The 25424-nt window shown below is 41.9% G+C and overlaps 2 protein-coding genes across 3 annotated transcripts in view; one reads left to right on the top strand and one right to left on the bottom strand.

The window, feature by feature from the left end:
* SLC5A10 (solute carrier family 5 member 10) overlaps positions 1–25424 on the top strand; it is a 273294-nt gene that overhangs the window by 129088 nt on the left and 118782 nt on the right. The gene's annotated exons all lie outside the window — the stretch shown is intronic.
* Positions 1–25424, bottom strand: part of FAM83G (family with sequence similarity 83 member G) — an 88660-nt gene that overhangs the window by 40024 nt on the left and 23212 nt on the right. The window lies entirely within an intron of this gene.

Genomic DNA, 25424 nt, shown 5'->3' on the forward strand with positions numbered 1-25424 from the left:
AAAAAAAAAAAGTTAAATTTTTTAAACTTCAACATTTTGGTGTGGCACTCCTGTTCTTACCGCTTCTTCCATCACCTTATTTGTTTCATTACAGGTACTTCTATAGAGCCGTCAATTTACACAGTGCTTTACATATACAGTATATTGTACATTTACATCAGTCCCTGCCCTCAGGGAGCTTACAATCTAAGGTCCCTAACTCACATTCATACATACACATACTAGGGACAATTTTGACAGGAGCCAATGAACCTATGAGGGTTCTGTCCTGGGACCAATCCTGTTTAATTTATTCATAAATGATCTAGAGGAGGGGATATCTAGTACAATCTCAGTATTTGCAGATGATACTAAATTAGGCTTGCCAATATCTTCTAAGCAGGATGTGGAAACCTTACAAGCGGACCTGAACAAAATAACGGGGTGGGCAACTACATGGCAGATGAGGTTTAATGTTGAAAAATGTAAAGTAATGCACTTGGGTGCCAGAAACCAGAAAGCAAGCTACTCACTAGGGGGGGAACCTCTGGGTGAGTCTAGGATGGAAAAGGACTTGGGGGTACTGGTAGACAACAGGCTTGGCAGTGGCATGCAATGCCAAGCCGCTGCAAGCAAAGCCAACAGAATACTGGGGTGCATAAAAAAGGGGATTCACTCCAGAAATAAAGAGATTATTCTCCCACTCTACAAGACTCTGGTCCGGCCACATTTGGAGTATGCTGTCCAGTTCTGGGCACCGGTCCTCAGGAAGGATGGGCTGGAACTGGAAAGATTCCAGAGAAGGGCAACAAAAATAATTAGGGGAATGGAGGACATCAGCTATGAGGAAAGACTACAAGCACTGAACTTATTCTCTCTGGAGAAGAGACAATTGAGGGGGGATATGATATCAATGTACAAATACTGTACTGGTGACCCGAGCATAAGGAACAAACTATTCAGAGAAAGGGAATACAATAAGACACGTGGCCACTCACTAAAACTAGAGGAAAAGCGGTTTAACCTTAAAGTGCATAAGGGGTTCTTCACTGTAAGAGCGGTAAGGATGTGGAATTCTCTTCCACAAGCAGTCGTATCAGCAGGGAGCATTGATAGTTTAAAAAAACTATTAGATGGGCACCTTAAAGACCACAACATACAGGGGTATACAATGTACGGTTAACAGCAAACACACACACATCATAGGTTGAACTGGATGGACTGATGTCTTTTTTCAACCTCACTAACTATGTAACTATGTAACCTATCAGCATGTTTTTGGAGTGTGGGAAGGAGTACCCAGAGGAAACCCACGCAAGCACAGGGAGAACATGCAAACTCCATGCAGGTAGTGCCGTAGTTAGGATTTGGATCAACGACCCTGGTGCTGCCGGGCGGAAGTGCAAACCACTTAGCCAATGTGCTGCCCATCACCTTTAGGGTGGGTTCCCTGGATCAGTTGCATGCAATGCTGGGACCTTAACACGGATATCTCATGGTGCAGGACTCTAACATTTTGGAACAAAGGATCATAAAAGGAAGGATTTTAATGATTTGCACCGCACAGGAGGAAGTTCTAAGCAACACAAAAGTTGCACCTGACTGCTCCTTCTCACAAGCCAGCTCTATGAGCCCCTCAGCAAAGTAAACTCCCCTACCTGAGATCCTGCACCACCTCCCTGCTGAAAGAGTCTACTCTAGGTAAGTACATAAATACAAACCCTTGACTGCGCTCCATTTAAAGTAGAAGTTCAGGCAAAACCTAACTAACGCTAAACCTGCTCTGTGCCACATTCTAAACCTAATCTATCTAACCCTGTAAAGCAATAATCGCTGTACTTACCTATTATGAAGCCGATCAGGTTCAGTCCCAGCATCAGCTGTCAGCAGGGGCTTTGGGGTGGAGGCGGGTGCAGGAGAGGCAGCTGACAACAGATGCCCCATAGTAACTCTATGGGTGATGTCACTTCCTAGGCATTTCACAGCTGTTGTCGGTCCTCTCCTGCACAGATCTTCTGTTGCTGGAGAATAGGTAAGTACAGGGATTTTTACTTTACAGGGTTAGATAGATTAGGGGTAGAATATGGCAGAGAGCATGTTTAGCGTTAGTTAGGTTTTGCCTGGACTTACATTTTAAACTACCATAAAGAGTCCACTCTAGGCAAGTCCATAAATACAAATCTTTGACTGCACTCTAGGTAAGCTCCATTTTTGGGACTAGCCCAGGAAGATGACATTACTGCCCCCTTTTCCCCCATAAATGACTGGTTTGGTGATTTGCCACTAAGGCATCACAAGGGTGGTCACATGCTCCCCCATACCTGGAAGCCCCAAGAAGAGGGAGTGTAAATAGGTAAGCAAAACGTCTAGGTGTGGGTAACCTATCAGGATATATGGTCGTTGGCCATGAATGGGCACAGTAAATGTGTTTCTCTAACCAGAGACACTAAAGTAGTTCATGTACCTACTCTGCAGCGGCCAAAATACAATAACAAAAAAAAGCAAAGAGGAAGCTTGTAAAACGTGAAAGCCACATCAAAACTATTTCAACTATTTTTTAAGCAATGTGATAATATCTCAACATTTGTGGTCATTGACCTCAATGACTATACATTATAATTTCCCTTCAAGGGAGGGTTCCGTTTTTTAGTCCACAGGGGAAAACTAACAGCAACAATTCCCGGCACACAAAGCCAACATTCTAGGTTTTCCTGTTATTTAAAAATTATGAATAAGAATTCGTAAAAAAAAAAAAAAATCACGATCTCGATTCCCCCCTCACAATCTTAAAATGGCATTTCCTCGATTCATACAGTGCAGAGCTGTTCTCTGCTCACTCACAGCTGTCAGAGGAAAAAAAAAAAACTATAAAACAATGTATCATTTTGTTCTTTTAGATCAGGGGATCACCAAATGGTGGCCCGCGGGCCAAATGCGGACTGCGTCACGTTTCCATTCGGACCGCTGCGGTACCACTATTTAGCAGCCTTTTCTTCCCCTGCAGTCGTTCTATAATCCTCACAGAGCAGACAGCAGGAGGCAGGACTGTTTTGGATGGAGGGCGGAGCTGCCCGAGGTTAACAAGCAGGTGATTGGCTGCTAGGATGAAGGGCGGTCCCAGCAACTAATCACGATCTTGAAACACCCCCCCCCCCCCTCCATTCAGATATGCTGTGCCTATGCCTCCCTCCAATTTTCGATCTGTGTAAGCAAGGCAAGACACTGAGGGAGGAGGTGAAGTCACAGAGTGAGGACACTAGCTTGAAATGCTGAAAATGAGGAATGTGTGTGCTGAGGACAGTGAAGTGGGAGAGCTGAGGACTGTGGTGTGTGTGTGTGTGTGTGTGTGTGTGTGTGTGTGTGTGTGTGTGTGTGTGTGTGTGTGTGTGTGTGTGTGTGTGTGGGGGGGGGGGGGGGGTGGGGCTGAGGACATTACACTGGGGGACTGAGGATTGTAATGTGGGGGGTTAGGACATTAAAGCGGGGGGCTTGGGACTGTGATATGTGTGTGTGTGGGGGGACCAAGTAGTGTAATGTGGGGGTTAGGACAATAAGGGGGGGCTGAGGACTGCAATGTGGGGGGGGGGGACTGAGGAGATTAAAGTGGGGAGGCTGAGGACAGATGTGGTGGGCTGAGGACATCATAGTGGGGGGGGGGGACTAAGGACATTAAGTAGGGCCCTGAGGACTGTGATGTGGGGGGAACTGAGGACAATAAAGTGGGGATTGAGGACGTGTGTGTGTGTGTGTGTGTGTGTGTGTGTGTGTGTGTGTGTGTGTGTGTGTGTGTGTGTGTGTGTGTGTGTGTGTGTGTGTGTGTGTGTGTGTGTGTGTGTGTGTGAAATTAAATTGGGGGAGGCTGAGGACTGTAATGTGGGGAGACTGATGATTGTAATGTGGAGAGAGCTGAGGATATTAAAGTGGGGGACCAAGGACTGTAATGTATGTATGTGTGTGTACACATTAAATTGGGGAAGGCTGAGGACTGTGGGTGGGCTAAGAAATGTAATGTGGGGGGCAATAAGCCCATAATGTGAAGGGGGCTGAGGACAGTAATGCGGGGTAGCGGAGGACTGTATTGTGGGGGGGGGGGGGGGGAGGATTGGGGGACCGAGGACTAATGTGGGGGGAAATTATGTAACTAGGGGCAGAGGATAGTACTGCCGTGGGGTCGATGACAAGGATGTGTGAGAACATTACTGTGAAAGGAGTGGAGAGGGGTGATGTGAAGGGGGACCCGATGACCCTCATTAAGAGGGGATCTTGATGTGAAGGGGGAGGGGACTGTGATGTGCAGTGGGGACTGAGGACGCTGATGTAAGAATGGGTTCAGATCTGTGCATGTGGCACACACATCGTGGGTAAGTCAGCCCATTTTTCATTGGGCTGACCTACCCACAAGAAACAGAGAAAGAAGTCCTTGACCTCTTTTTTCCAAAACCGTGCAGAACCAAGCCGCATGGTGCTGCGGCAATATGCTGTTTGACACATGCAAAAAGACGCCACGGGTACCGACATGATATTCGGACTTCTGCTAGAAGAAATTTTTACTGAATTTTAATTTAATATCCCTGTTTTAGATCAAAGAAATTAACTTCCGTTTCAATGAGGGCAGTTTAACCTCTTAAAGGACTAAGCCTTTTACTGACACTTGTTGCTTACAAGTTAAAATCAGTATTTTTGCTAGAAAATTACTTCAAACCCCCAATTATATTTATATATTTATTATTATTTATTATATTATTATTATTTTATTATTTATATTTTATTTTATAATTTATATAATTTTATATAAATAAAATTAAATAAATAAATTAAATAAATTTATATAATTATATAATTTATATATATATTATAATATATATTTTATAATATATATATATATTATTTATATTATTATTATTATTTATTATATTATTTATTATATATATATATAAGCCGAGACCCTAGAGAATAAAATGGCGATCGTTGCAATCTTTTATGTCACACTGTATTTGCGCAGAAGTCTTTCAAACCCTGTTTTTTGGGAAAAAATACACTTTAATAAATTTTAAAAAAACGAAACCATAAAGTTGCCCCAGTTTTTTTTGAATAATGAGGTGAAAGAGTTATGCCGAGAATCGTGATCTTTATTCTAAGCAAAAAAATTGTGATTCTCATTTTATCCAGAATCGTGCAGCTCTACAACCAACTATGTGTTGGCACTTGATGTGTACGCCATCTTGCACTTCATACATTCACTGACTTCACATGAATGTTTTTGCTTTCAATGCGGATACCACAGGAAACTCCAGAATGCTTTTGACCTTGTAAATTAGGGATTCTCAACCTTCTAAACACAGAGGAAGCTTTCTGGTCTCAGGGATCCCCTGCTAATAATTACGATATCTATAGCTCATGGTACATTAGCCATGATGGTCAGTGGGAACAATCATTGTTACATTGAAGGTCAGTGGGAAGAACACTACTAACAGTAGGAAGAATCCCTCCCCTAAGCTGGTCATAAAATTGATAGTTTTTTCTTTCATTTAGCCAGAGATTACAAACAGTTTACTCCATACACAAAAAAAAGAGGTGGAGGAAGGAGTCCCCCCCTGCCAGGACATTGTATTCTGATAACAGAATACACTGATAGGCGGCTGCAGTCGCTGATCGATAACATTTTTTTTATTTATTAGCATGTCATTTTTAACAGACGCTGATCAAACAATTTTTACCACAGTATGGCCTGCTTTACCAATAAATGAAAAGATCATTAGTGTCTGTGGTTACTTATATGAAAGGCATCAAGTGCTTGGTAAATTGGCGGCCAGTGAGAAGAATGCCCCACTTGGTGGTGGTGGCTAGAATGTCATCCTTACAGATAGCTAAAAAAAAAAAAAAAAAAAAGTCACTGGTGTCATGCAGCTAGCTCTGTCAAGTGGCACTGGCCCCAAAACTATGTAGGCACTGTCAAATGAGAGGTCAATCAGCCATAGCTCAAGGAACCCTAGCAACCTCTAGAGAAAGCATTTGACCTTTAAGAAAAACGTTTAAGGAATACACGTATAAGTATGTCAACTCACAAATTTATAATGTGGTCTCAACGGTCATCATAAATCCTTCCACACAAAAAATAAAAAAAGACAGGACTCTGGCATAGACACTATAGCCATAATAGTGACCATATTTGGGGAAGCCATATGGCATCTACTTAAAAGTAATATACATTTTATCATTTCAAAAGTTCATTTTATTAATTTTTGTTCTGCATCTTTGCATTTTATAGCATGAATTAAAAACACCACCACATTTAAAAAGTTTATGAATACAAAAAATTGCAATACAATTATTACAATTACAGAATTAAAAATTGAACTAATTACCCCTCTCTGCTGACCACATTAACACAGGACAACGTTACCTTTAAACACAATAAACAAAAAATTGTTCAAGCATCATTAAGGGGAAAAAGTGGCATGACTTAGGAATATATGTGTTGAATCTCTACTCAAGGAGGAACCCTACGGTTCCTTGAAACCCAGGATAAGAAAGGATGTTCTAAATGATGAATAACGGTTCAAAACAGCACAATGTTATTGAATCCCTATGCCAGCCTTTCCCAACTCCAGAGGAACTCTTGAGATAATTTGCAGAACTCAGGAAACCCCTGCTAAAACCAATTGGTGGCCAGTGGGAAGAATGCTCCTTACATTGGTGGCCAGTGGGAAGAATGCTCCTTACATTGGTGGCCAGTGGGAAGAATGCTCCTTACCTTGGTGGCCAGTGGGAAGAATGCTCCTTACCTTGGTGGCCAGTGGGAAGAATGCTCCTTACCTTGGTGGCCAGTGGGAAGAATGCTCCTTACATTGGTGGCTAATGGGAAGAATGCTCCTTACCTTGGTGGCCAGTGGGAAGAATGCTCCTTACATTGGTGGCCAGTGGGAAGAATGCTCCTTACATTGGTGGTCAGTGGGAAGAATGCTCCTTACCTTGGTGGCCAGTGGGAAGAATGCTCCTTACATTGGTGGCCAGTGGGAAGAATGCTCCTTACATTGGTGGCCAGTGGGAAGAATGCGCCTTACATTGGTGGCTAATGGGAAGAATGTTCCTTACATTGGTGGCTAATGGGAAGAATGCGCCTTACATTGGTGGCCAGTGGGAAGAATGCTCCTTACATTGGTGGCTAATGGGAAGAATTCTCTGTACATTGGTGGCTAATAGGAAGAATGACCCACCTTACAGACAGCTAAAATGATCACTTGTGTTATGCAACTGTCTCCGCCAAGTTGCATTGGCCCCAGAAGTATGTAGGCACCCTCGAATAGGAGGCGATCAAATCAGCCATAGCTCAAGCAAAACCCCAGCAACCTCTAGAGCAGGGATCTCCAAACTGTAGCCCTCCAGCTGTTGTGTAACTACACGCCTCATGAGGCATTGTAAAACTGACATTCACAGACATGACTAGGCATAATGGGAATTGTAGTTTCTGAACAACTGGAGGGCCATAGTTTGGAGATCCCTGCTCTAGACAAACCCTACGGCTTCATTGAACTCTGGTTGAGAATGGCTGCCCTGGGCTGTTCCTTTAAAAAAGTGTAGCTGCTTCCAGTGTGAAATTATACCCTGGATTGCTGTCAGTACCAAGGAAGCAGTTCTGAGTAACAAACTCCATGATATTCAAAATTCTTTAACAATAAGCAACATAAAATCCTGTATGAGCTCTGCTGTTTGTTTAGCTATGACAGCAATAATGATATTTTGACAATACACAATTGCAATGAATACCGCGGCTGACAGCAGGGATGAGAAGTCACCAAGAAACCATATAAACAAATCGGCTAGGGCTACAAAAACTATATATTTCACAAGAGCTGAGCTAAGAAACAGATGATCAAAGCATACCTGTATACCAAGGAATTTTGAAGAATGTCATTGCTAAACTTCCTCTAAAAATATGAATTCCCCAGCTGGGTGATCCAGTGAAGTCATGGCTATCCAAGTCCTTGACTCATAATAAGAGTTTGACATTCCTTATCTGAACACCACAGCACAGTTTGAGGATGAGAGTACCATTGGTTTGTGCAAGTCTAATAAAAGGTTATAATCTTAGTAAAAAGTCAGAAGGAAAAGCCAACATGTTTTGGGGGTTCAAGGCTCTCACTTCTCAGTGTGAATTAGAAGCTGCAGCAAATCAGATAAGGCCCACCTAACGTCATGTCTGGAGGACATCCAGCATCATCTAGTGGTTTCCTCCCTAGTGTGACTGTCTCTGGCCCGCCCCCTTCATTCATTGGATTTCAATTCTTTCAATCATGGAGGCTGCCTAGGAACACCCACCCATCATTTTGAGATTCGTATAGCTCCTCCCAAAAGCCAGCTCACTGGTTGAATTAGGAATGAGGGCCCTTGAGACCCCCTCCCAGCCAAGAAATGCCTTCACTGCATAGAAAGCACTGAGTTCCAATGATGAGGTCAGCGAGTCTAAAATAAGGTTTGCAATGAAAATGGAAAGGTTTGATTTAAAAATGTAATTAGTGTGTTGATGAAGGGTAGGGGGAGAAACCAGGGAAAGCAAATATGAGTAGATGAAACTTCAGCTATAAGAAACTTTTGACTGAGGATATTCGGTTTCTCTACTAACCTACTTAACTCCACGTCTCTACCTCTCACCAGTGTCATTTACGCACACGCCCTGCGCCGAACACAAAACAATCGTGAGATTAATCAACACTCAGGGTGAGAACGGGAAGCTAGTGCATAATTATTTTAGGTTAAAAGATCTCATTAAATACTGATGACAGGACAAAGCCCAGGAAAGCTTGGGCAGAGAAATGAAAACTTGGCACTAGCTTAACCCTGTCAGCAGTTATTTCCAGAATAATATCATGGATCTGTCATCTGGACTTCTCCCTTCGGTCAGCTTTTCTCAAATTTTTTTTTTCAGTTGCCGCACCTTTTAAAAGTATGCAAAATCTTGAGGCACACCAGTCTAAAATGTATAATTTTAGACTTCCTTCATGTCAGAGTCCTTCTACTACATCAAGACCCCAATACATCTAAGACCCCCCATCACAGAGTTCTCTCATCCATCAATGATCCAGATGGATCTGGGTCTTGTGCTCAGAAAACCCCGGGGAACCCAAAATCGACCCTAGGGTGCTGCGGTACCCTGGCTGAGAAACACTGTTCTAGGTGCACACTGCTCCAATGCTAACTCTTATTTTCAGCAGATTGGACTAAGCATTGGGGCTCCAATCTTAATGGTAATAAAATAGAGGAAAAATAGAGACAAGTGACTAGTAATAGCGAATAGGATAAACTGTGGCAAGTAGGAACTAAGAACAAAGCCAAGTTAAAAGTCTTAACTACTTGCCAACCAGGCTTTTTTCTGGCACTTTTTGTTAAGTTTATATCAGAATTTTTTTGCTAGAAAATCCCCAAACATTATATACTAAACATTTTTTTTTTTTTTTTAGTAGAGACCCTATGCATTAAAACGGTATAGCGCAGCTATGGGAAAAAAATAAACTTTAATGAATTGAAAATAAAAAAATAAAAAAACAAAGTGGTTCCCCCAATTTTTTGTAGAATGTGAAAGATGATGTTATGGCAAGTAAATAGATACCAAACGTGGCTTTAAAATTGCACAAGCTCGTGGAATGGCGACTACGGAACTCAAAAACCTTCATAGTCGACGTTTAAGCGCCTTTATAGGTTACTGGTTTAAAGTTGCAGAGGAGGACTAGTGCTAGAATTCTTGCTCTCACTCTAATGTTCAAAGCAATACCTCACGTGTGATTCAGAACAACGTTTACATATGCGTACGTGATTTATGTATGCCTTCGCTTATGCGTGTGAGCACGGAGGGATACCGGCACTTTAACATTTTTTTATTATTACTTATTTTACATTTTATTTTTACACTAGCTCTTTGATTTTTTTTTTTTTTTTAATCACTTTTATTCCTATTACAAGGAATGTAAACATCCCTTTCAATAGAAAGAAGGATGACAGGTAACCTCTATGTAGATCTCTTTACTTTTAAAAGCAAAAGAACAAAAAAAAAAAAAAAATTATATTTTAATATATATATATATATATATATATATATATATATATATATATATATATATATATATATATATATATATACACACACACACACACACATATACACACACACACACACACACACAGTATATTTTAAAAAAAAAGGGGGGGGGGCTAAAGAACTGATGCAAAACTAGTTTACTGAACTGTGCTCCTCCAATTTTTCCTTTTGCTTCCCTTGTCTATTGAACTCGAACTGAAATATATCAAAGTGGATGATGAGACTTCCAGCACTGGTTGATGAGATGGGAAAGGTCTGGTATTGTCCAGATATATGCAAAGATGGTGGATAAGGCAGGTAGCACAGAAAAGTTAGGCATGTCTATTCTTACTTTTTTCTTGGTGTTATTATATATTTATACCAGATATGTTCAGCATCAAGCATGGAACATCTCCTGCACTTTGGCTCCATGCAGGAGTATCCTGTAATATAAAAAGGTCATTACCGCCCTCTCACATTGTTCATGGTATCACTGGTCTTGAGACCTCCCCATAGAGCAGTGTGTAGTGCACGGCTCTCTGTACAGCCCAAGTGCACCGCAGCGATGATATCACGGCTACTTATACAAGATACCTGGTTTTACATAGAAATTTGGTGCACACAAAGTTGATTTTATATATATATATATATATATATATATATATATATATATATATATATATATATACACACACACACACACACACAGGGAGTGCAGAATTATTAGGCAAATGAGTATTTTGACCACATCATCCTCTTTATGCATGTTGTCTTACTCCAAGCTGTATAGGCTCGAAAGCCTACTACCAATTAAGCATATTAGGTGATGTGCATCTCTGTAATGAGAAGGGGTGTGGTCTAATGGCATCAACACCCTATATCAGGTGTGCATAATTATTAAGCAACTTCCTTTCCTTGGGCAAAATGGGTCAAAAGAAGGACTTGACAGGCTCAGAAAAGTCAAAAATAGTGAGATATCTTGCAGAGGGATGCAGCACTCTTAAAATTGCAAAGCTTCTGAAGCGTGATCATCGAACAATCAAGCATTTCATTCAAAATAGTCAACAGGGTCGCAAGAAGCGTGTGGAAAAACCAAGGCGCAAAATAGCCCATAAACTGAGAAAAGTCAAGCGTGCAGCTGCCAAGTTGCCACTTGCCACCAGTTTGGCCATATTTCAGAGCTGCAACATCACTGGAGTGCCCAAAAGCACAAGGTGTGCAATACTCAGAGACATGGCCAAGGTAAGAAAGGCTGAAAGACGACCACCACTGAACAAGACACACAAGCTGAAACGTCAAGACTGGGCCAAGAAATATCTCAAGACTGATTTTTCAAAGGTTTTATGGACTGATGAAATGAGAGTGAGTCTTGATGGGCCCGTGGCTGGATTGGTGAAGGGCAGAGAGCTCCAGTCCGACTCAGACGCCAGCAAGGTGGAGGTGGAGTACTGGTTTGGGCTGGTATCATCAAAGATGAGCTTGTGGGGCCTTTTAGGGTTGAGGATGGAGTCAAGCTCAACTCCCAGTCCTACTGCCAGTTTCTGGAAGACACCTTCTTCAAGCAGTGGTACAGGAAGAAGTCTGCATCCTTCAAGAAAAACATGATTTTCGTGCAGGATAATGCTCCATCACACGCATCCAAGTACTCCACAGCGTGGCTGGCAAGAAAGGGTATAAAAGAAGAAAAGCTAATGACATGGCCTCCTTCCTTGCTCACCTGATCTGAACCCCATTGAGAACCTGTGGTCCATCATCAAATGTGAGATTTACAAGGAGGGAAAAACAGTACACCTCTCTGAACAGTGTCTGGGAGGCTGTGGTTGCTGCTGCACGCAATGTTGATGGTGAACAGATCAAAACACTGACAGAATCCATGGATGGCAGGCTTTTGAGTGTCCTTGCAAAGAAAGGTGGCTATATTGGTCACTGATTTGTTTTTGTTTTTGAATGTCAGAAATGTATATTTGTGAATGTTGAGATGTTATATTGGTTTCACTGGTAAAAAAAAATAATTGAAATGTTTATACTGTATATTTGATTTTTGTTAAGTTGCCTAATAATTATGCACAGTAATATTCACCTGCACACACAGATATCCCCCTAAAATAGCTAAAACTAAAAACAAACTAAAAACTACTTCCAAAAATAGTCAGCTTTGATATTAATGAGTTGTTTGGGTTCATTGAGAAAATGGTTGTTCAATAATAAAATTAATCCTCAAAAATACTCATTTGCCTAATAATTCTGCACTCCCTGTATATATATATATATATATATATATATATAATCTGCCCTTACATGCATATGAACTTTAATGGGATCCCAATCTTAGTCCGTAGGGTTCAATATTGAGTTGGAACACCCTTTGCAGCTATAACAGCTTCAACTCTTCTGGGAAGGCTGTCCACAAGGAATAGGAGTGTGTCCATGGGAATGTTTGACCATTCTTCCAGAAGTGCATATGTGAGGTCAGGCACTGATGTTGGACGAGAAGGCCTGGCTCGCAGTCTCTGCTCCAATTCATCCCAAAAGGTGTTCTATCGGGTTGAGATCAGGACAGTCAAGTTTCTCCACCCCAAACCCGCATATCCGTGTCTTTACGGACCTTGCTTTGTGCAGTGATCCAAATCATTTATTTGGTGGAGGGGGGGATTACGGTGTGGGATGGTGTTTCAGGGGTTGGGCTTGGCCCCTTAGTTCCAGTGAAGGGAACGCTTAATGCGTCAGCATATCAAGACATTTTGGACAATTTCATGCTCCCAACTTTATGGGAACAGTTTGGAGATGGCCCCTTCTTGTTCCAACATGACTGCGCACCAGTGAAAAAGTAAGGTCCATAAAGACATGGATGAGAGAGTTTGGGGTGGAGGAACTTGACTTGCCTGCACAGAGTCCTGACCTCAACCTGATAGACGGACCTGAAGCGGGTTCCAAATAGAGTTATGAACAGAGAAGGAGAAGCGCCTCTAAGCGTAGAAGTAAAAATTAATAAATTTACCAAATCAGACAATTGGCAAATTCACGTTTTATCAGTATTAGGCAAGCATATCAGAGGCATGTGAAGAGAGGAGCCATCAGTGGTGTCGGACATCCAAAACACCGGCAGCAGCTGTGGCAGTATGTCCCGATTCCCAGAAGACAGCTGCACGATGAAAGGAATCCATAACGAGGGCTGAGGCACGCGTGGAGCATGATAAAGAATCGCGACTGCCGTGACACACGCAGGGCGCATGCTCAGGGACTGTGTTGCATTGAGCCCAGTGATGTCATCACGCCCAGCGTCACGCTCCACGTGGGCCTCAGCCCTCGTTCTGGATTTGTTTCATTGTATGGCTGTCTTTTGGGAATCTGGACATACTGCCATGGCTGCTGCTGGCGTTTTGGATCTCAGACACCACTGATGGCTCCTCTTGACACTCCTCTGATATGCCCGCCTAATTGCCAACTGTCTGATTTGCCAAATATATTATGTTTACGTCTACACCTAGAGACACTTCTCCTTTGCCAAATAAATATAGGTTTACCTCTACACCTAGAGACGCTTCTCCGTTCATAGCTCCCATTGGCACCATGGCAAAGCACTTTAAATGCGCTGGTGTGCTGTGACGCCATACTTTCTGAAGAGCACAACACCACACCTTGCAGAAAAACGTCAATTGCAGCCTATAACACTAAAGTGTATTGTTCTGCACTGCCAAAGACTAGTGCAAGCAACTGAAGTGCAATTGTGAGGTCAGACTAACCCTTTCCAAACAAGGAAAAATGACATACCTCATCAGCTACCGAGGAAATGGACAGCCCTCACTAGCATAAAAAGGGTTAAACAGAAGGATGTGGACCCTGGGCGTTCTACGATATCACGAGTAAACATATTGCTTTGATATTAGGTAAAAGTGAAGGGTGCGAGCCAGTGCTTGGCTGCAAAAACGACTACGGTGTCTGCATACTATATCACAGGGTTTCCCAAACTCACTCTTAGGTTCCACCAACTGTGTTTTACAATTCTCCACATGGGTATGCAGACTGCATCGCTAAAACACTTATAACTAGGTTTGTATTTGTGAGATTACCTGCAAAATAGGCACTGCTACTAGGTGTTGACTACTGGCCGGCCACACCATTGTGTTTTAGTAGCTCATATGCGACAATGGTGCAAACCCCCTAAGGACTCATTTACACTTGCATCAAAATTTGACACACTTACTTAAAGGACTCTGAAAACCAATCAAAGCGCCTGTCACTTAATAAAATAGCTACCTTAGAGTCCTGTTCACACGTTTGCTTTGAAAATTATACATGGCGCTTTCTTGGTGCGTCAAAACGTCTCAAAAGCCTCCACAGAAGTCTACCACAATGCTCGCTAACACCACCGGCAGCTTTTGAGAGGCTTTTATTCAAAGCCTTGTTTTGAAGGTATTGCAGGTATGAGAGATCCTGCATGAGTGGGGGATCAGCAGAGCTGTGGGTTACTACTGAGTGGGGGGATCAGCAGAGCTGGGATTTACTAGTGAGCGGGGGCAGAAGCAGAGTTGGAGGTAGTAATGAGCAGGAAATCTGCTTAACGAGGGTACTATTAAGCTGGGGATCTGCTAAATGAGGGTACTAATGAGGGGAAAGAAACCGTGGACCAAGCCTCTGCAATGTGTATTGATGGCCATTTGTAGTCTCCACCATAGTGAAAACGCAAGAGCACAATTAGTAAACAGGTATTACCCAATAACAGGAAGTAACCAACAGTGGCCCATGCCTCTGCAAGGTTTGTTGGCATGGCCGCTTGCAGTCTCCACAATGTTGACAACACAGGAGTACAAATAGTAAAACGTAGTCATCCCATAATAGAAAGTGCTTGAGCAAAAGACCTTCAGGACAGGATCACCAGATATTATCCTATTAAAGCTGCACGTTTAAATTAAATAATAAAAATTTTACAATGCTTTTAAAATACATTAACATTTAGTGACTTTAAATTTGGGGAAGGTACATTTCCAAGGCAATTGCTTCATTGGTAATTCATTTTCAAAGAGATGAAGAATGAAATCCAGACATGACCCCATTGTGTGGTGTTTTCTTGTCCAGGCTGTCCAAAAAAGCCCAATAGAGTACAGATGAATTAACTGCCAATTGGAATAATTTCTTAGAAAGAACTAAAACCCTTTCCTCTCCCGCTTTGCAGTAATAGCTGCAGTTTGTCTACAGACAAAGCTACATAGAGTGTCTTTTTTACCCTTTTTCTACACCCGTGCTACCGTCTGCTCTTACAGAACTTCCTCGTTGGCTCAGACTTTGTTCTACAGCACAACAGAAGTATAAATTAATCTTTGTCTACCCAAGGATTAGCGTGGCTGGGACACAGCAAACCAACAAGGCCCGACTTGTGTTTTTCACAATTCCAGATATCAACCTCTCTCTGGATTACGTCAGCTGCTAACAGCCTTGGCCAGATCTCCCTTTATCTCCACTTTAACTCAATATGGCCGCTCCTTCTCATCATTTGATACATTGGGAATTGGAAAATGCTTCTTGGGTTACCAAAAACACAGGATAGTACACAAGCGAAGATCAAGAATATGGGGGCATAATACTTTCTTCCTACAGATTTGAGGTTATTTTACCAAAAGTAATTGATGCTTGGAACAGACCTCCAGAAGAGGCAGTGAGTTGGTTTTATCAGCAGGTAAATTTAAATCGGAGTTCCACCCGTTTTTATGTTTATAAGGCTTCTTTCACACGGCTGACACATTTGTGTCATCTGCTCCGTGTGCCCGCATATCATCCCATCCGTTTGCGGACATAATGTAAGTATATGGCACTGCGGATGTCAGCGGATGACACCGCTGACATCCGATTTTCCTTCCTTTCCGTTTTTTACACGGAAGAAAAAATAGGGTTCTGTTCCATTCGAAAAAACGGAACAGAACTGAAAGGAGGAAAATCGGATGTCAGCGGATGGTATTCCGCTGACATCCGCAGTGCCATTCACTTACATTATGTCCGCAAATCATCCGCAAAAAAATAGGATGATTTGCGGACACACGGAGCGGCCGTGTGAAAGGACCCTTAAAAGTCAGCAGCTACAAAAAGTGCATCCGCTGACTTTTAATAAACACACACTCACCTGTCCCACAATCCAGCAATGCAGCCGGCGGGAGCCTCAGTTCTCTCCCTCTTCTCCCCGCAGCGCCGGCATCTCTAGTTTGGGCCCCCGGCTGCGACAGCTTGCGGCTTCATACGCAGGTCGCGCTGCACGTCCTGATAGACGGGCAATCTTCTGGGACCTGTGACGTGTCCCAGAAGATTGCAGGGGGGAGGAGAACTTCTGCTCAACTGCCCAGGCAGCCCGAGCGGAAGTGGGAGCGGGTACCTATCAAATCTAGATACCTGCTCCCTCCCAAAAAAAATGACATGCCAAATGTTGCATGTTTGGGGGTCAGGAGGCCTTGAAGCAGAAGTGCAATTTTTGGGTGGAATTCCACTTTAAAAGTGATTGTAAACACACACACACACTTATTTATTTTTTTTTAAACAAAACATGTTGTACTTACCGGCTCCGTGTAACAGTTTTGCACATAGCAGCCCCGATCCACTTCTTCTTGGGTCTCCTGCTGGTGCTCCTGGCTCCTCCCCCCCCACCAAGTTCCCACCATAGCAAGCCGCTTGAAGTGGGGGCTAACACCCAAGACAAACTCTGCCCATTGATCCCGCCTCTCCATTTCTTCCTCAATGGCTGTGATTTGACAGCAGCACGAGTCCATAGCTCCCATTGCTGTCTCTGAGCCTGTAAAAGGAGGGAGAGGGTGCAGAGAGCCACTGCTTTCATGCTACAATGAGATCAGGCTCAGGTATAAGTATAAGGGGGGCTGCTCACAGAGGATTTTTTACCTTAGTGCAGAGAATGCATTGATAAAAAAAAAAAACCTTTAGAACTACTTTAAGGCTTCATGCACAAGGACACTTTTAGGCCTCATTCACACAGGCATACTACTGTATAGTGCACAGGTGTGCCAAGCATCCCCATGCAGGCAGTCCCATCCATGTCAATTGGGATACAGCCGCTGCTCCCAATTTGACAGCCGTGTGGGTGTATGGCTCCAAACACACACCTGTCTGTGCATCCCCATGTGGGAAAACACGGCCTTTACATGGGTGTACACTGTAGAACACCCATGTGAACGAGGTCTTACTTATATTGCATCTGGTACCCAGGTGGCGCATACAGCCTGCTGCTAGCAGGTCTGTCAAAATCAGTGACAGGCTTAAATATATGGCACTGTTCCAAGCGGTACTTGCATTTAGGGACCTGATGGTCATGCGTCCCTGAACACATATACGGCCCTGAATGGGAGTACCGATCGAAACAGTGTACAGCCATGTATGTCAGCCTGTCATTGGTTTTGACAGCGCTGCTGGCAGCAGGCTGTATGCACCGCTGGTGTTGGAGTACGCCGAGAATTTTAAACTAGATTGGTAAAAGCACCCACATGCATGAGCCCTAAACTTGATTTGGTCAAAAACAGATCAAATTAAAAAAAAAAAAAAAAAAAGAAGAAGGAGACATTACATTTCTACACCTTTCTACTTCAGTGTTAGTTGTGACTGGCAGGCTTTACACACACTAGACTTACACATATGACTTTTATGAAGGGCGCCTAGGCCCCATTCTTTATCAACTTCTAGGAATTTACAACTGTCTCCAGCTGTCCCAGCCTCTTAAAAAAACTATTTTCAACTACACCCTGATGTCCTTGGTTTATGTGGCCCTGGAAAACTGCAAAAACAACACAGGTGTCTATAACACATGATGGTTTATAGTGCAATACACACTGCTAGATGTTCCTTAAAGCACATATTACATGACCTCCACTGGGTTCAGAAAATAAGGCAAAGTGTTTAATGCAGTAACATTCAATTTTCACCAATCTGACTGCTGTATTTAGAATTCTGGAAGTTAGAAAGACAGTTGGAAGTGAAACTTTACCCATAACAACTTCATAAAAAATTATGTTCTTTAGCAAGGAACACACATTCCACATTAATGAATATGCTACGAAATATGGTGTGTGCTTTATAATATGGCCTTTAGTATTGCTCCTGTTTCTTCTTGCCAGAGGATGCCATTTTAGTGAAGCCTAGAGCATGCCATGAGCAGCAGTAAATCTTTAGATGTTCAGTAGATCAGCTTCTAGTGGCTCTGATTTTCGCACAATGCCAAAAATGGAGAGCAACTGAGCATGTGCAGAGCAGGGTGGGACAGTGTATTACTTTATTTTAACAGTATGTAAGCACTTATTTTTAAAAATGTTTTTTTGCAGCTATACCTGCAAAAGGGGCCAGCGTGAAGTGATCTTGCAGCACTAAAGTTTCTGACTACTACTTCCACTTTAAAAGCAGAACTCCAGAAAAAAGAAAAAGAAAAAAAGAAACACACACAATATATTATATACATACATACACACACAGCGGGTAATATAAGTTCAACACGTCACCATTTTTCTAGGTAAATATATTTCTAAAGGTGCTATTGACATGAAATTTTAACTACGTTAGTAACAACCCATATTTATATATATATATATATATATATATATATATATATATATATATATATATATATATATATATATATATATATATAACCAAAATGAATAGGTTCAGAAAAGAAGTTATGCGTAATAAAATGCAATGACACAGGGAAAAAAAAAGTATTGAACACATTAAGAAAAGGAGGTGCAAAAAGGCATGGAAAGCCAAGACTCCAGCTGAAATCTATCCATAAATAGAAAGCAACCCTGCCCCTTGTGAGTGCAAATGAATATCAGCTGGTTCAGTCCCAACTGATGGCCTATAAAAGGGTGTCTCATTACCAAGGTGTCACACAAGAAACATCTCATGATGGGTAAAAGCAAGGCGCTCTCTCAAGACCTTTGCAACCTTATTGTTGCAAAACATACTGATGGCATTGGTTACAGAAGTATTTCTAAATTTCTGAATGTTCCATTGAGCACTGTTGGGGCCATAATCCAGAAGTGGAAAGAACATAATTTCTCCATAAACTGGCCACGACCAAATCGCAAGATTTCTGACAGCGGAGTGAAAATAATTATCAGAAGAGTTGGCCAAGAGCCAAGAAACACTTAGAGAGCTTCAGAAAGACCCGGGATCAGCAGGTACAATGGTTTTAAATAAAACAATAAGTAATGCACTCAACTGCCATGGCCTGTACGCACGCTCACCACACAAGACTCCATTGCTGAAGAAAAAGCAGGTTGAATCTTGCTTAAAATTTGCTGCACAACATTTAGACAAGCCTGTGAAGTACTGGGAGAATATAGTCTGGTCAGATAAGACCAGAATTGGACTCTTTGGATGCCATAATACACACCGTGTTTGGAGGTCAAATGGCACTGCACATCACCCCAAAAACACCCCCACATCAACAGTGAAGTTTGGAGGTGGGAACATCATGGTGTGGGGCTGTTTTTCAGCATACGGTACTGGCAAACTTTATATTGTGGAAGGAAGGATGAATGGAAAAACGTACCAAAGACATTCTTGATAAAAAAATCTGCTGCCATCTACCTGGATGATGAAGATGAAACAAGGGTGGACATTTCAGCAAAACAATGATCCCAAACACAAAGCCAAGGAAACTCAATTGGTTTCAAAGAAAGAAAATAAAGCTGCTAGAATGGCCCAGACAATCACCTGACTTTAATCCAATAGAAAATCTGTGGAAAGAACTAAAGGTCAGAGTTAATAGAAGAGGCCCACGAAACCTTCAAGATTTGAAGTTTGTGTGAAAGAATGGGCCAAAAATCACACCTGAGCAATGCATGCGACTCGTTTCTCCATACAGGAGGCGTCTTGAAGCTGTCATTACCAACAAAGGATTTTGTACAAAGTATTAAATACATTTCAGTTAGTGTTTTCAATACTTTTCGCCAGTGTCATTCCACTTTAAGGGCTCTTTCACACGGGCGTTCCGTATGTCCGTTTTTCATCCCATCCGTTTGCGGATGAAAAATGGACATAATGTATCTCTATGTAAATACGGATGTCAGCGGATGATCATCCTCGGACATCCGTTTTTTGTCAGTTCAGTTCAGTTTTTTTGAACGGAGGAGAACCCTATTTTTTCTTCCTTTTAAAAAACGGAACTGAAGCAAAAACGGATGTCAGTGGTGTCATCCGCAGACATCCGTATTTACATAGACATGCATTATGTCCGTATATCATCCGCAAACGGATGGGATGAAAAACGGACATACGGACCGGATGACACAAGTGTCATCCGTGTCCGTTACAAAAAAAAAAAAAGGACCTGATCGGGCAAAAAAAAAAGGAACGCCCATGTGAAAGAGCCCTAATACACATAACCTAATCTCTGAACTTATTTGTTTTGGTTTCTTTGTATGTATGTGGATTGCATGGGTTATTACTGGCGTGGTGAAAATTTCATGTCAATAGCACCTTTAGAAATATTTACCTAGAAAAATGGGGACGTCTTCAATACCTATTTTACCCACTGTATACAATTAGCCTATTAAAAAAGTTTTTCCACATTTAATTTGGAGCTGTCCCTTGCAGAACTTCCTTTGTGAAACTAGACATCCTCACTCTTCTGGGTCAAATGATGGGCAACACTAGTCAACCCATTTCCTCTCTACTTAGACCGTCAAGGAAACTTTCAGTGACCAATCACAGGCCTGAGAATAAACAGATGCTTGATGCAATGCCGTAGATTAGTCAGGCTGATTTATGGAGCACATGTATGTAACCAAAACCACACACATTTCTTCATAGCACAGTTTAGTAGATAAAGTAAATTAGGCCTCCGTAATATTTTTATGGTATTTGGCATCTAACTTTCACGGTTTAAACTGTAGGTGTATGCAAGCAAAATAATCATAAAATATATAGCGTTTATATTGTATAGCCAATGGTGAGGATTTAACAGGCCCAGAAGAAGAGCACAGAACAGAATGTGATCACACCCATATGTCATTCCATTCCTTAGACTGTGGTTAACACAACCAGGTGTCAGTCTCCTCTATGAAGCAGCCAGGTGTGGAATGTCAATGGCTCATCCCTCCACACCCCCAATATGATGAGAAATCTGTAACCCTTTCAATGCATGGTCACGGAATTCTGAGAAAACAAGATTTTTTTGTTTTTCAGAATAAAAAAAAAAGGTCAGAACATCGCTTAGGTTTTTTTTTTCTACTGCTACCTATGGCCTTCGGGCCCTTTCACACGGGCGTTCTGCATGTCCGTATATCATCCTATTTTTTTGCAGATGATATACAGACATAATGTATGTCAATGGCATTGCGGATTGTCAGCGGATGACCATCTGCTGACATCCGATTTTCATCCTTTCAGTTCTGTTTTTTGGAACGGAACAGAACCCTATTTTTGTTCCGTTTAAAAAAACGGAACGGATGCAAAATCAGATGTCAGCGGTGTCATCTGCTGACATCCGCAATGCCAATAGACATACATTATGTCCGTATATCATCCGCAAACGGATGGGATGATATGCGGACATACAGAGGAGGATGACACAAGTGTCATCCGCTCCATGAAAAAAAAAAAAGTGCCGGAGCGGATCGCAATGCGGTCCGCTCCGTGTGAAAGAGCCCTTACATGCCTCGCTGACCCCCGATCACAGGGTTTAAAAAAACAAATGGACAGAAATTCTAATCCTTCCCTACTTACGAAAACAAATTGACTGAAGCTAGACCTTACTTTGAATCGGTGTACAGTATTTATCAATATCTCAGTAGGTTCTGGCCAATAATGGCCGCTTAGGTCTCCACCTTTGGTTGTACTATGTTGTTCCCATAGAACAGTAGCACTTTAAAGAAGCTACTTATTGATTTAGTTGTTTAGAGATGCCAGTGAGTCATAACTGTTATATTTTGTACTTTAAAGATGTTTTATATACATGGCATCAAGGGATTACAGGGATCAGGGAGGTAGCGTGGTCTTCACAAATAAATGAATTTGGCTTTTAAAAAGGTAACTCGCCTTCCACCATAAAAGTATCTACGTGATGCTGCAAGGCAGGGCAGCGAAAGGGTCAAAGCTAGCCCTACAGGATAAGATTTTCATTCGACAACGGTCACTTTTGATATTTCTTATATTTATTGAGGATAATTGAACAATCATTTTTTACCGTAGTGATGGGAAAAATCAAAAGGGATGGATTACTTTTTTTTTTTTTTTTTTGTTTATTCTCTGAATTAACAAAAAATTCTAACTGTAAATGCGATTTCCATTCGGGAAAAAAGGTACTAAATGTAATGCGCATGTTTAGCTTAGAAGTAGAGCTTTCCTTGTCGGTCATGAACATTTGTATGCTTTATACATGTTATACTGTATATGGTATGTGGAAGGATCACACAATATGAACATTACATCATTTCAATACATTCCAAAATCGAACATTAAAATTTGAACCACTGGCATGACATTTTTAAGGGCTAACAAATGTGAAGTCAATGATTGTACTATCGCATGCTCCTACAACAGGTTTTTCAGAATTTCCATACAAAAAAACTTAAGGCTAGCCATATACTGGTAGAATTTCATTAAGCCTGGTAAACACGATGGGTGGAACGGAAAAAAAACCCAGCCAGCTCCCATCGAGCAGCTGTACCAACGATCCGACATTGGTACAGCAATCTCCCCTGCTGTTCTTTTGTGTTGCGACGGGGCAGGATGGCACCACCACCAAGACACTAGAGTCAGCACTCCCAGCCATTGGCAGAGAGTGCTGATAAGGAGTCGATCGGCTGCTGGTTTTCCAGCATGCTCGTCTGACAGAAGCTAACCAAACGGCCGGCTTCTATCAGACGGGCCAAATACGACGGGACAAATACCTGGCCAGTTCAGCAATGACTGGAAGAAGATTTTTGATGTGTGTGTGTGGCCCTCCATGTCCATCTCCATATATGCTAAAAAAAAAAAAAAAAAAAACAAACACACACACACACACACACACACTGAAAGACACCGCATTTCACGAAACAGTGCATTGCATTTCAAGTTTTAATAAACCTATTCTATAGGAATTCACACTATGTGAAGCATGTTTTCTATTTCTTTTTAAACATATATGGAGATGTGGAGGCAGATAATGCCCATACATATAATTCTCTAACATCCTTGGCCTACAGCCAAACCTGGAGGGAGTGAAGTTCGGCCTACATTGATCATTGACCTCATATGCCATTTATGACTTCTCTGTAGCAGGAGTCATACGTACATCATCAATAAGCATTTGTTGCTATCTGGTGGTGGAGATTCTGTCCGATGCGGGAAGACAATTCAGGACTTTGATACACACATGTTGTGAACCCTGCTCACAGTATGGACTATTGCACCAGTAGATGGGACTTTTTTGATTTGATAATGTGATGTGTTTTACATTGGTTTCTGTTTATTGTGCAACAAATTTATATTTATTTCTGTTGGTTTCTGTTTATTGTGCAACACATTTTATATTTATTTCTTTAACTATGATAAATATCTCAGTGTGGTTGCAGCTTTTCACTTTTTAAGATTTGAGAGACACAAGTGAGGCTTTGTTATGAATTACATTTACATCATTATTTTATAGCCGGATGTTTATTCTTGTGTATTAGCGTTACGATGAACTTTCTCCTGACACGCTGTCCCCAGCTCTTCCTGGAATGTTGTGGGTCTTCTGCCAGGTGTCTGGCGAAATACCGTTATTTGTCACACATAGGCGTGGTGTGGTGACTTCACATTGATCACTGGAGGTAGTCGCTCAATCCAAAAAAAGCATCTTCACAGACACATCTCTATACCCGCTGAAAGTAATCAGGACCGACACAGGGTTTAGAGGCTATACTAGGTTGTCTGACAGATTTATCTTAGGCCGAGCATGAGACCATACAATGCAAATTGCAGTTGAATCTCATGCCCAGGACACCAAGCTGCAGTGTTGAGCTGCCTATAGTAAATTGATGTATACATCGTACTTGTGTAAATCCCTGAACACGGTTTGTGTGCATACTTTAAAACTGAATTCCAGGTATGGCAATTTTTACATAGTTACATTTGTCTAGCTTAGACAAACGGAAGTATGCATTTGTTATACCTGTGGCATCTCAGTGGAAGATGGAAATCACTGTAGTAGGCAACACTAGCACAGATTGCCGCTGGCTTCCGGGTCCTGTGCCAAGCGCCTGACCTGCTGCATTGTGAACACCGGTGGCCAATCACTCAGCATGTGCGCGATTCACAGAAAACCTTGCCTTTTCTCGATTAATGCAGTGCTCTCTGATTGGACAAGGCAAAGATTGGTATTTCATCACCCCAACTTGTCCAGTCAGTGAGAGCTTTGCATTGATTGAGAAAATGCAAAGTGCTCCTTGTATGGCACCCATGTTCACCATAGCAATCTCTTCTGTTTAAGGGCAGCTGCTAGCCACAGGACCCATAAACTAGAAGAGATCACTTTAGTAGCGGAGCCTACTACTACTATTTCCACAGACATACCTATATAAGCCCAAGCTGGATCAATGCAACTATGAAAACATTTCCATACCTGGATTTTAGTTTTAACCTTGGTTTTAGTAGGTTTTTATGAGTTCTGGGCACAATTCATAGCTGTAGTGGCTACAGAATCCACACACCATCTGCCTTTCATCATAAGGAAGGTGGACCTGATGGGGAACTAGTGTCTCAGATCAACATCAGGTTCCGCTCACTAAGTTCAGTCCTACATCATTGATTGCAAGGAAACTCGTGGTCTGCATCCCAGCAACCAATAAAGCAAATCTGTACATTTAAATTAACAATCCCCCCTAGATCACCCTGACTTGTCTTTGTACATCAACTAAAGCTGGCCAAAGATGGATCAAAATTCAGTTGGTTTAGCAGGGACCAGCTGAATTTCAATCCATCTATGACCATAATTGTCCAAGAGAAGTTTATCTAATGATCGACTCCTCTTGAAGGGGACTGTTGGTAAATTTATGCTCGATCAGTTCTGTAGCTAACTGGTTGCAGAGCTGATCAGCATATTCAGAATACAATAGCACAACAGGGAGGATTTATACCAGTTTTATACGATTAGCCCGCTGGCTGATCAAAAAAAAAAGGAGTCATCTATGGCCAGCTTTAAGCCTCGTACACACGCAACGATTATCGGCCGACCGATCACCGTCTTTTGTCCAGTGTTGTTGTGTTGGTTGAAATGTGCTCTAGACTGCACACAAATTTTATCGGCCAACAAAAACCAACTTCAGAAGTGATGTCATGTGCTGGTTTACTTTCCGTGTGTTTTTTCTTCTCTGAGCATGCCCAGTCTTGCTCATCAGATTTTTGTCTGCCGAAATCTGTA

This window comes from Pelophylax lessonae (genome assembly GCF_965119305.1).
Source record: "Pelophylax lessonae genome assembly, chromosome: 6".
NCBI classification, from domain to species: Eukaryota; Metazoa; Chordata; class Amphibia; order Anura; family Ranidae; genus Pelophylax; species Pelophylax lessonae.